This window comes from Silene latifolia, chromosome Y, assembly GCF_048544455.1.
Source record: "Silene latifolia isolate original U9 population chromosome Y, ASM4854445v1, whole genome shotgun sequence".
In the NCBI taxonomy this organism is placed as follows: Eukaryota; Viridiplantae; Streptophyta; class Magnoliopsida; order Caryophyllales; family Caryophyllaceae; genus Silene; species Silene latifolia.
In genome coordinates, this window is record NC_133538.1 from 232,123,065 (window position 1) to 232,135,023 (window position 11,959).

The 11,959-nt window shown below is 39.8% G+C and overlaps 1 non-coding gene across 1 annotated transcript; it reads left to right on the forward strand.

The window, feature by feature from the left end:
• The first annotated feature begins 5,162 nt into the window (after positions 1-5,162).
• On the forward strand, positions 5,163-5,269 carry LOC141635919 (small nucleolar RNA R71). Its single transcript, XR_012540572.1, has one exon. It is a non-coding gene; the product is annotated as a small nucleolar RNA R71 (small nucleolar RNA).
• The last annotated feature ends 6,690 nt before the right edge of the window (positions 5,270-11,959 follow it).

Genomic DNA, 11,959 nt, shown 5'->3' on the forward strand with positions numbered 1-11,959 from the left:
TGGCACCACCCAACGGATATGAGGATCACCCTCCTCCACTAATCTCGAGGTCCAATAGGCCTCGGTGGATGCAAAACTATCCGAGTACAACTTCTTCCTCGTAGTAAGGTGATGGAAGGAGTAAGAAGAAGAGTCGGCTGAGGCTCGACATACCTTAGCCTCTCTAAGAGCCACACTTGGAGGATCCTTGGGGATCCAAACGAAGGAGCCTCTCCACAAGAGCTTTTCTTATTCAATGCTTGGATGATCTCTTCAAGCACCAACCATGATGGATCACAACCGTGCTCCATTTGCTCAACTATATGCACAAGGGTCATACTACCATAACACTTTGACCCTTCCTTCTTCAAGGCATCAACAAGGAGGTATGCATGCACTAGGCAAAAGGTAAGAATCCTTCTCCTAGCCACCTCCGAGACATTGACATCCAACCGGTTTGAGAAGATGTTGATAAGAGCCAACATATCCACACCATGGGGAGCAAGGAGAGAGTTCACTTGGCTCGTTGAAAAGCCCAACATTGAATGAAACATCTCTTTGTAACACAACCGAGTCGGAGGAAGCACCGGAGTACAACCAGACCATGCACCAATGGCACCCACTTCTTCGGCAAGAGGGCAAATTTCACCTTTCGGGTAAACGAAAACATGATGTTTCGAATCCCAAAATCGAGAGCATGCTTCAAGGAACGAGGATTGCACCTTGACTTGAAGAAACACCAACAATTGACCAACTCTCATTACAACGAGTTGATACTTCTCGAAAGGCGACAAATCACGACACCAATGTCGTAACCTATTTTCGAAAGCACCATGAATTATTTTGTGGAAGAAGAAGAAAGATTTTCGTAAAGATGTTTTTCGTGTTTCGGATGATGAAACAATGCAGCACAAACGTCCCTATTTATACAAAACAATCAGCGCTTTTTTTCCGAAAAAGGGGGAAGCTCACTTCCATCGCCTATGGCCTCGTGCCTCTTTAGGCTGGTCCTCAGGACCCGTACCTTGATTTGTCGCTATCAAGTTGTGTTTCTTCCTGACACCTAATTTTTCCCGCCTCAAGGCTCGCGCCTCTATGTGCGTATCCGGGAATTTTTGTGTTTTCTCACACTCACATTTCTTTGTTTTCGCATTTTACGAAATCCAGCACGGTTTCCATGACGCAGCATTAAACATACGGGTTTTTCTCTTCTTTTTTTAGGGGGGAAGGGCTAGTCGCCCTGATCCGCGACAGATCGTTTCCATGTCAATCGACGGATCGTTTCTATGTCAGTCGAAAATTCCGAAAATTTTTCGCATTTTCCACAAAAATCGAAAATTGATAACACGTCAGTTTTTCCACAAAAATTCAGACTCTTGCAAATCCGAGTCTTGATCTTGCAAATATCAAATCAAATACACTCGCAAAATCTCTTTTGAAATTCATCCACGACGGTTTGAGTTTTAGTTTTTCCGGGCTACAAATCAATTTTCGGCAAAATTCGACGCAATTTAATTCAAACACGAATTAATTTCTCAAAATTTCAAATCAATTTCTTTTGAAAAATCCAAACGACTTGTCTCGAAATTTTCAAAATTTCTTTTCAAAATTCAATTTTAACTTCGAGTCATTGTGGTTATTTTCGTTTTCATCAAATGCTTTTACGTGTTTAGGTGTGTGCATACGTGCTACTTGTTGCCTGTTTTCTACACTAACGATGCAGGAACAAATGCAAAGCAAAGGGGAATCAGCCGCTGACCGTGCTTCTCCGAAACACAACACAAAAACAGTCAAACAAAATAAACTACAATCCAAAAACACATATATACGATCCGCCTCATGCAAAATACATCAACACGCGTTTGATACAAATGACTGACCACACAAACAGGATCCGGTACAAGTATTTATCATACAGACACTGGCCTAAAACAATGAACTGGGGGCTATCCGCCACCTATAAGACTAAGCACTCCCTATCCTTCTAATCATAAACGAAAGGGAACAGCATGGAAAAGAAAGGAGCAACCGCGGAAGTATATTGGTTACCATGACGGTAATACCTCTTTTCTACTCCGTAACAAAAAGGAACAAAATGCCTGGCAGACTTCAGACGACATGATAATCAGGAATTGTGACTCAGTGCATCACCCTGACGTTAACCCCCAATTGTCGGAATTCAACGATAAAAAGGAGCCACGACATAGAGTGCCACCTCGATGTTGATCCCCAATCATCAGAATTCAACGAGACTGAAAACGGCAACGTAGAACGACGCACTGGTGTTAACCCCCAACCATCAGACGTCTGAATCTTTGCAAACAACAGCCAATGATCAACATATGATCAAAGGCCGGACAAAGGCTGCCAGGAAGAAACACAACTCGACAAGGACAAGGCAACAGCTGTCTCTCCTCCTCCGGGATCATCCTCCTGCTCTAAAGCCTTAGCAACGAACCCAATGCGCCCAGAACACTCACCTGTAATCAGGACAAAACAAAAACGTCAGCCGAAATTTCGGCATTACAACGGCATAAAATGGACAAAATCCAAAAAAAAACCACCTGCAAAGGAAAACAAGGGCAAACCCGCCCAAACCCATCCAACAAAAACACTTCACAAAAATCGCACAAAAACGACTCGCCCTTCTTTTCAAGCAAAAGATGAGTCAAAACAACGACAAAAATTACAAAAATCACCCAACACCTCAAGGCCCACACAAGGCCCGCAAAATAAGTAACAAAAATTCCCGACACAACTGGGTTTTTTCACAGCTCAAAAAAGGCAATTTTACGCCAATTCGGGCACAAACAGGTCAAAAATTCAAAATACGACCACTACAAAACAACGTGACTTAGTCACGTCTCAAAGTGACCTAAACTACCGTAAGGTCCATTTCAAGACAAACTAGCTCAGTTCGAGCCTAAACAGACGTTTATTTCGGCAGCATAAGATCGTCTCACAAAGGCAAAAATTCAACATTGCCCACAACGCCGAACGAAGGTCCAATATAGCAAAGACGGTCTTCCCCGACTACAATGCAACCTAGTGGGGCACACAACTCAAGCAAACAAACACGACAATGTGAAATAAGACAGATTTCCGTCTCATTCACGTTTTTCGAGCCTAGGGAGCGGGAACGGGGACCAAAATGCAAACTAAAAGCACCCCTATACTCCTAAACAGGTTTCTAACCTAATGCAATCATCAATTTCACCCAAAAATGGGCTAAACAAAAACTCCCAAATCGATTTTTTGAAGGGTTAGGGTTTCGCCCTAATTCAATCAACAAAAAGACAAACAAATTCAAATGGATTTGAAAGGATTTACATACCTTCAGATGACATAAAGGCAATGGCACGAAAGCAAGCAAGAAACGCGACCCAAAAATGGCGATTTTTCTTGGAAATGTCGTGTTTTTGAGGACGAAGATGACGGAACTGAAAAGCTTAGGCTTCTCGCGTCTTTTTACAGAAAAAAGAAGATCCTCGTTCCCTCGCAGGAAGTCTCGTGCCATCAAGGTTGAAAGCGATTGTCTCATCCCCCACTTCAACTGTAAGCTCTCCATGTTTCACATCAATTACCGCTCCCGTGGTGTGCAAGAAAGGTCTTCCTAAAATGATAGGAATGCTGGAATCCTCCTCCATGTCGACAATAACAAAGTCTACCGGAATGAAGAATTTGCCAATTCTCACGGGTACATCTTCCCATACTCCTAAAGGTATCTTTGTTGATCGATCCGCCATTTGAAGCGTAATGTTGCTGCACTTGAGTTCTCCCATTCCTAGCCTCTTGCACACCGAGTATGGCATGACACTTACACTTTCTCCAAGGTCACATAATGCTTTGTTGATTGTAGTGTCGCCAATGGTTCATGGAATAGAAAAACTTCCCGGATCTTTGAGTTTTGGAGGGGAACTCCCTTGTAGAATAGAACTACTCACTTTGGTAAAGGCAATAGTCTCTAGCTTTCGGATGGATTTCTTCTTGGTAAGAATGTCTTTCATGTATTTTGCATAGGCCGGAACATTATTGATCAATTCCGTGAATGGGATTAAGACTTCTACGTTCTTCACAATCTCCATGAACTTTCCAAGTTGTTCATCAAACTTAGGCTTAACTTGACGACTTGGGAATGGAAGTCTAATCACAATAGGCTCTTTTTCCTTAGCCTTCTCTTCACTCTTCTTCTTTGAAACTTCATTGGTGGCGGGTTCTTCTTCCTTAGAGTTCTCCACAACTCTTTGCTTGTCACTAACATTCTCAACATCTTCATCAATTGGCCTCTTTGGCCCTTCATATCTTGTACCACTCCTTAAATGGATGGCATTCACCGTTTCATGTCTAGGGGGATTACCTTGAGGTGGTAATTTCCCCTTTTGTCTTTGAGAGTTAGAAGAAGCTAATTGAGTCATTTGAGTTTCTAACATCTTTGTGTGGGCAAGTATGTTGTTGATGGTGATGTCTTTTGCTTATCTATCTTTTTCATTTGGGTGAAAAATTCTTGTTGATTCTTTTGCATTTGGAGGACCGCATTTTGAACATCAAAGCTTTGGTCATTGGAATGATTGTAAGAAGGTTGATTTTGATAACCTTGGCTTTGGTTGTAAAAGGGTCTTTGAGCTTGATTTCTCATTGGGGGTGGGGTGTATGTTGGTTGAGGGTTTTGAACATTTTGGCTCTTGTTTGAAATATTTGGATGGAATTTGGTATTCTCATTGTAATAGTTGGAATAAGGGGTGCCACTTTTGTATGCTTGGAAAGCATTCACTTGTTCGCTTGTTCCCCTACATTCACTTTGGTCATGTCCCAAAGTTCCACAACTCTCACATACTCTACTTGGAATTGAGGATGATGCCACCATAGCATTAACATGTTGTTTGGGTGATTTGGAAGCTTCATCAAGCTTAGGCATGGCCTTCTCAAACTTCAAATTGATGGTGTCAATATGACCACTTAGTTGAGCACCCAATTGAGTGATGGAATCTACCTCATACTTTCCCCCTCTAGTAGCCTTTCGAGGCCTACTATATTGTGAATTATAAATCGCCATCTCTTCGATTTTGGCCCATGTTTGATTGTCATCAACTTCGGTGAACATTCCATTGGATCCCATATTGAGAATGTTGCGGGAGTCTTCATATAGACTATTCCAAAATTGTTGCACAAGGAACCACTCACTAAGTCCATGGTGTGGACAAGAACGACAATTGTCCTTAAATATCTCCCATGCTTCATACAATGATTCCTCATCTCTTTGCTTAAACCCGGTGATTTGGGCTCTCATCATATTAGTCTTCTCCGGAGGATAGAATTTCTTGTAAAAAGCAAGTGCTATCTTCTTCCATGAGTCAATACCAAGGGTAGCCTTTTCTAGGCTCTTCAACCATTGCTTTGCAATACCAATCAAAGAAAAAGGAAATAATACCCATCGGATTTGGTCTTGAGTAACTCTGGTTTGAGAAATCGCATCACAATAGTCACAAAAAGTCTCCATATGTAAATGAGGATCTTCACTAGGCGTCCCTCCAAATTGACTTCTCTCAACTAGTTGTATGAATGCGGATTTGGCAATGAAATTACCGGTTAAATGTGGTGGTGTAGGAGTACCATTTGGTAGGTTCTCCTCGGTTGGTACGGAATGTGATGAAAATTTAGGCATTGTGGGTTGATTTTGTGGTGGGTTTTGTATTGGGTTATCCTCTCCTTCTCTTGCAAAAGGGTTGGTAAACTCAATGTTATTTGGTTGAATGCCACAATCTCTCCAATACCTACAACTCTTGAAGTACCTCTAGCAACTCTTCTATTGTTGGTTAAGGTTCTTTCAATCTCGAAATCAATAGGTAATAAATTACCTTGTGATGATATCCTAGTCATGCAAAATATCAAACAAGTTGAAAACAATTAGAACAACCTTGAGGAGATTGACTTCCCCAAGGTAAAGAAAGACACAACTAAAAACAATTAATGAAAATCAAATCAATTTAACACTGTCCCCGACAACGGCACCATTTTTGGTTCGGTTTCAAACTCGTCGTCAAAAGCTACCAACCAAAACAATATTTATAACTTCACAAACTACTCTTAGTAAAGAGGTAAGTAAAGGTCGGATCCCAAGGGACGGGTATTGATGTAGGATTCTCAATTGCAAATAGCTATGTCTTGGGGTGTCAGAATTTGGGTTGAGGTGATGTGTAATCTAAACTAATCAACAAGACGAAAGTAAAGTAATGAAAGCAAAGCAAGGCAATTAAAAGGAGTTGTAAACAATTGATTAAAGGCACTAGGGTGTCATGGGTTCATAGGGGATTCAAGGGAGTTTGATCATACAAACATGTTCTCAATTATATAACAAGCACTTATTGTTATGATGGAATCGAGTTAGTGTATATCTTACAATCCCTAAGAAGGTTTGGGTCCCGGAGCCGAATCGATTAGATTGTACAACACCTACAAGTCGACTTAATCCTTCCTATTCAACTTTATGCATGGTCTAATGAGGCTCGAGTTGGTTTATAAGCTTACGAACCTCATGAATATATAGGTGATGGATCAAAAAAATGCAAGGATTCATAGGCTCGCATTTCATCAAACATAACATGTGCATAAATTGAAATCACAACAAGCAAACAATTTAATTATCAAAACATATTAGATTAAGCATAGATCAATCCCCATGTTTGTTTCCCCTAATTCCCCATTAACCCTAGCTAAGGAAACTACTCACTCATGATCAAGTTTAGCATGCTAATAAGGTTGTCAATCATACTAACAAAGCAAAACATAATGAATAAATGGAAGTGATTAACAATAATTAAACAAGATTAAGAGATAATTATACCTATGAAGATGATTCCAAGTAATAAAGCAAAGAATAATAGAAGTACTTGATGATTGATGGAAGGTTGTCAATCCTCCAAATAAACCCAAATAATCTTCTAGTTACCCAAAATTAAGGAAGAACAATAGAGAAATTAAGGAAAGATTAAGATATGATTAATATTGAGAAATGTATTACAACTAAATTAAGACTAATTTGGGAGAATTAAAACTTGATTAATAGATGGTTAAGAAGTGATTAAGAGAGATGATAAGAGTTGATTAAGGGATCATGCTAATCCAGGTAGTACAAAGGGGTATTTATACTAAAGATTAGGTACAAGGATTAGAGTTACTAAGGGCTTAAATGACTATTGAGACCCTAAGAAAAGTTGAGGAAATGCTACTCCTGAGGAAAATGAGCGGATCCTCCTTGCTAGTCCTGCCTCGGTCCGCTCGTCCCGTAGTATGGCACAGGCTCTTCTGACTTGTAATCCGCTCGGATCCTGGGTGAGACGCTCGGGTCCTGGCACTTCAAGCCGCTCGTCCTGGGAACAAGACGCCCAAATCCTGGTGTTCTGGGACGCTCGGATCGTGCTCGATCCGCTCAGTTTCCTGGATAGAGTGCTTCTCTTCTTTTCCTCCTTAACAATCCGCAAGGATCATGTCGGAGATGCAAGGATCCTTTCATTATTGCCAATTTCACTTTATTATCTACCTAGGCCTCTAGTGTTGGTCTTCTCTTTGATGCTTGGTCATTAGGTGCGATCCATTTAGCTTAATTTCGCCTCATAAATGCAAGGTTAGCAATCTTTTCCTACCAAGGCTACAAAACCTCAAAGAATATGCAAAATGCGAAACTAAAGATAGTAAATGATCCAAATAAGTGTTATAAAGCATAGGAACGAGGTAAATTCGGGGACTAAATGTGCTCAAATATGAGTCACATCACACCCTAAGTTCATTTTTTCATTGGTTTTAAGTTCCAAAATCGTCGCTTTGATACCATATTGTAACACCCCCATATGAAAGACCATAACTCCAAATTAGACCTCTCTAATTAGGTTATCAAATTTCTTTATTTTAAAAATCTTTGAATCTATGCATTATGCATGTAATATATGAGCATTAAAAATAAAAGAAGAGGAAAAACAATTTCCTTACATTGAGTGTGGTAATATGAGCACAACTAAGATCACCATCTTAGTTGTTCTTGAGCTATTCAATATATGGCAAGATCCTCCATAAACCCAAGCTTCCAAAGAAGAAAGCCTCCTCTCAAATTGCACCCAAGAACATACCCAAAACCTTATAAATATTAACTAGATATATTGTAATATTACCCTTGAAATAATACAAACACTTAGTAAAAAAAATTATTAGATTTGTAATACTAACTCTTAGTATGTGATTTCTAATATTTTTTATTTTTTTAGAGAGATAAATACTCTTCAATTTTTCCACATGCAAAAGTTGAGTGGAAAAATGAACAATACAAGTTGAGTGTTGATAGAGGGAGGACGGTTGGAGGGGAGTATAGGGAGTGTTGATTTTTGTGTTTTTTATGCACCACTAGAATGTGGCATAGGATAGAGAAATTGTGCTATGGGAAGAGTAAAGCATTGAGAAGAACAAAAGCATGCACCAACACAATCATTATGTCCATGGTGTTCCTTTTTGTTCAATTTACACGGTCCAAATGACCCATTTACGGGTCCATTTTGGTTCTTATATTTTTCGCACAAATACGTGTAATTTTTATTTAAACATCGTTTTATGTTTAAATGCTTCCCAATTAATTTCATCTAAAACACTCCTTATATAGACGTGTACAGCCACACATATATTTTACGTACCAATACTAATCACATTAGTCAATTAGTACTAATTTAACAATTAATCGTTTAATCATTAATTCCCATCTCAATAAATTATTTATTCAATTATCGCATAATTAAATAATAATTTCCTCGCCTCGAGTTCACAACTCGATATCTCTCTAAAACAAATTAATTGACTAACTCTTAGTCAATTTATCAAGGGACTAATTAAACTGTATCTCATACAATTAATTAGTTTTCGTGTTGGGGCTCGTTCCTTTAGGTGTGACTGAAAAGGATCAGCTGAACACCGTCGTCTCACGATAGTAACGTCAAACCCTAGTTGGCCAACCATTACCGATATACGTTGATCAGCTGACTAGTATTGCCAATGAATATCCTATGCATATTCCTTAATGAGATTTAATAAAATTATCACGCACTATTGTGGAGGACAAAAACTCCAACAATATTCCACTTGTCCGAGACAAGTTGTGCGATGATTATAACACACAATTGTGGATAGGGGTGGGCACCGGTCAAAAACCGGACCGGACCGAACCGGAACCGGTTTGGACCGGAATCGGAATCGGTAAAATTCACGGACCGGATTAAAAAAATTCAGGTCTGGGACCGGACCGGAACCGGAAAAATTCCGGTCCAAGACCGGACCGGACCGGTTGGACTTGAATTACCCACTTTTTCAAATTCCGGTCAAAAAATTCCGGTCCATTGGACCGGATCGGACCGGAATTAAAATATAGTTTTAAGAAAAAAAATGAAAATAACCATAACTCTGGGCATTCCGGTCCAAACCGGTCCGGACCGAAAAATACCAATCCCGGACCGGACAGGACCAAAAACCGGAAACTTGGAAAATAGTGGACCGGAGACCGGACCGGAATTTTTAATTCCGGTTCTGGTCCACTCGATTCCGGTCCGGACCGGTCCATTTTTTCGGTCCGGACCGGATTATGCCCACCCCTAATTGTGAATAACTCCTTATCCCAACAATATCCTGCTTGTACCAAACAAGGGTGTGTTACCAATTCTCTTGTCCGTTTTAATAACAATCTCCCACTCAATGCAAGGTGTCTTTCAGGTCGCACTTGCACATGAACATATCGTGAGTGGTTTTCTCGATCGGGAGTGTGACTGCAAGACTAGAAAAATTTACTATAGATTACTTCCGAGTGTGGCCACGCATTTCTCAGTCACAACTCCTCGAGTGGCCTAGAGATGTATAAACCCAACGTGGGTGGACGATTCATGTCTGCCCTATCTATCCTTTTGCACAATACATATCACCATGACCCAGTAGATGCCCTTTGGCCTCCTTTCATGGTACGACCTAGGACAAAAACCAAAGTCACTCGGAAACTGCACTGGCTTAGATAATAGTCTCCAGTTTGAAGAATCTACTCATAGGAATATCATAGAAGTCCTTGCCACAACCAGGCATCTGCAATAGATCTAAGGGACTCTATATATGTCACTGCCCGGCAAAGTGTCCCACAGTCTGCCTATGTAAACGACTAGTCATCCCTATGACCTTATGGTGCTGAACCCACCATCAATCGACTTACAATCTAGTCACTCCGAGACGTCACCTCATTAAGTGACTAGGGGCTAATACAATGTTCATCCTATTCACTTAAATTAGGGTTCAACATTGTCTCCACAACCAATTCGGATAAACAAGGTATTCAATGTTTTCAGTCAAAACTGAATAATTGAGTTCTTGAAGAGACTCAAACAATGAATGCGATCATCACTTACGTAAATATTAATACTTTATCCAATATTTACATAACGATCTTCAACAATTAAGGTATACTCCTCAATCATATTAAGATGACATAGCCATCATGTCTACCTTATGCCAACGGCTTTGGCTAGAGGATTAGCAACAGTTGTATCACTCTAATTTCCATTGCTATTTTCCTTTTGTTCTATGAAATCTTTTCATCACATAGAACCTTTCTCAGTACATGTCTAAATAAGTTTTTAGACTCTGGTTCTAAAGCCAGTTAAACACTCCCACTATTTTCACAGTCTCTCGGGAGCGGATATCAACTGTCTCTTTTACAACATCGGATGTTATAATGTACTTAGTTTTCGTTCGTGATTTGTATGTATAAAACTTATACATACACATCCTTCATATGACATATTTTATATATGACTCCTTATACATATATGTATAACTCCTTATACATAGTTATGCACATAACACTTTACATGCTATCCATTCCTTAACTAGGCCTACAACATCTTATAAGCATAGGAATGTTATCGTGTAACCCTTTTACACGAAATTCATAAATTCCTCCAAACTACAAGAGTAAATACTCAGTGCTTCTCAAGGATGCTCTTGATAATAATCTAGTGACACTCACTAGGAAATGATTGGTAATGACTTCTCATATTCTCAATATGATAAGTCCCGATGAAAGTAGCTTTTAGCATAATTAATAGATCCTGCAGCGGAAGCATAAGAGATCATATTTTGTGTTCAACAAATTGAACGAGTCAAGAATATTATCATATAAGTCTCTTGACTAAAATGCTAATATCTTGGGGTGGGCATAATTCGGTCCGGACCGGAAAAATGGACCGGTCCGAACCGAAATTGAGTGGACCGGAACCGGAATTAAAAATTCCGGTCTGGTCTCCGGTCTACCATTTTCCAAGATTCCGGTTTCCGGTCAGGTCCGATCCGGGACGGGTATTTTCCGGTCCGGACCGGTTTGGACCCGAATGCCCAGAATTATTGTTATTTTCATTTTTTTGTTAAAATTGTATTTTTATTCCGGTCTAATCCGGTTCAATGGACCGAAATTTGAAAAAGTGGGTAATTCCGGTCCAACCGGTCCCGGTCCATGAATTTTGGCTATTTCGGTTCCGGTCCGGTTTTGGACCGGTGCCCACCCCTACTAATATCCATGGAGATCTATCTCATTAGATCTGGATATTTAAGATGCGACATGCTACGCTCAACTATTCACCCGAGAATATTTCTAGTCACTAATATGTCAAACACATATTTAGACTAAGAAACTCACTTTAGCTCCCACTAAACTCCATGTATCATCATTGGTACCTCGACAACTCGAGTAATACCATTCTGATTAATGATATGATTGAACCCAAGGTTCCAATTCCTTGACGTATATAAGATCACAAAAGGGATCTTTCAAGCATGCTAGATTTCTTAGCATTGACAAGATCAACAAAACTTCTCCCTTCATGAGATTCATTCAAGGAGAAGGTTTTATTATCCTTTTGCCGAATCTCATTCTATAGAGAGGCTATATTGCTAAGAATACGAATTGATAAAG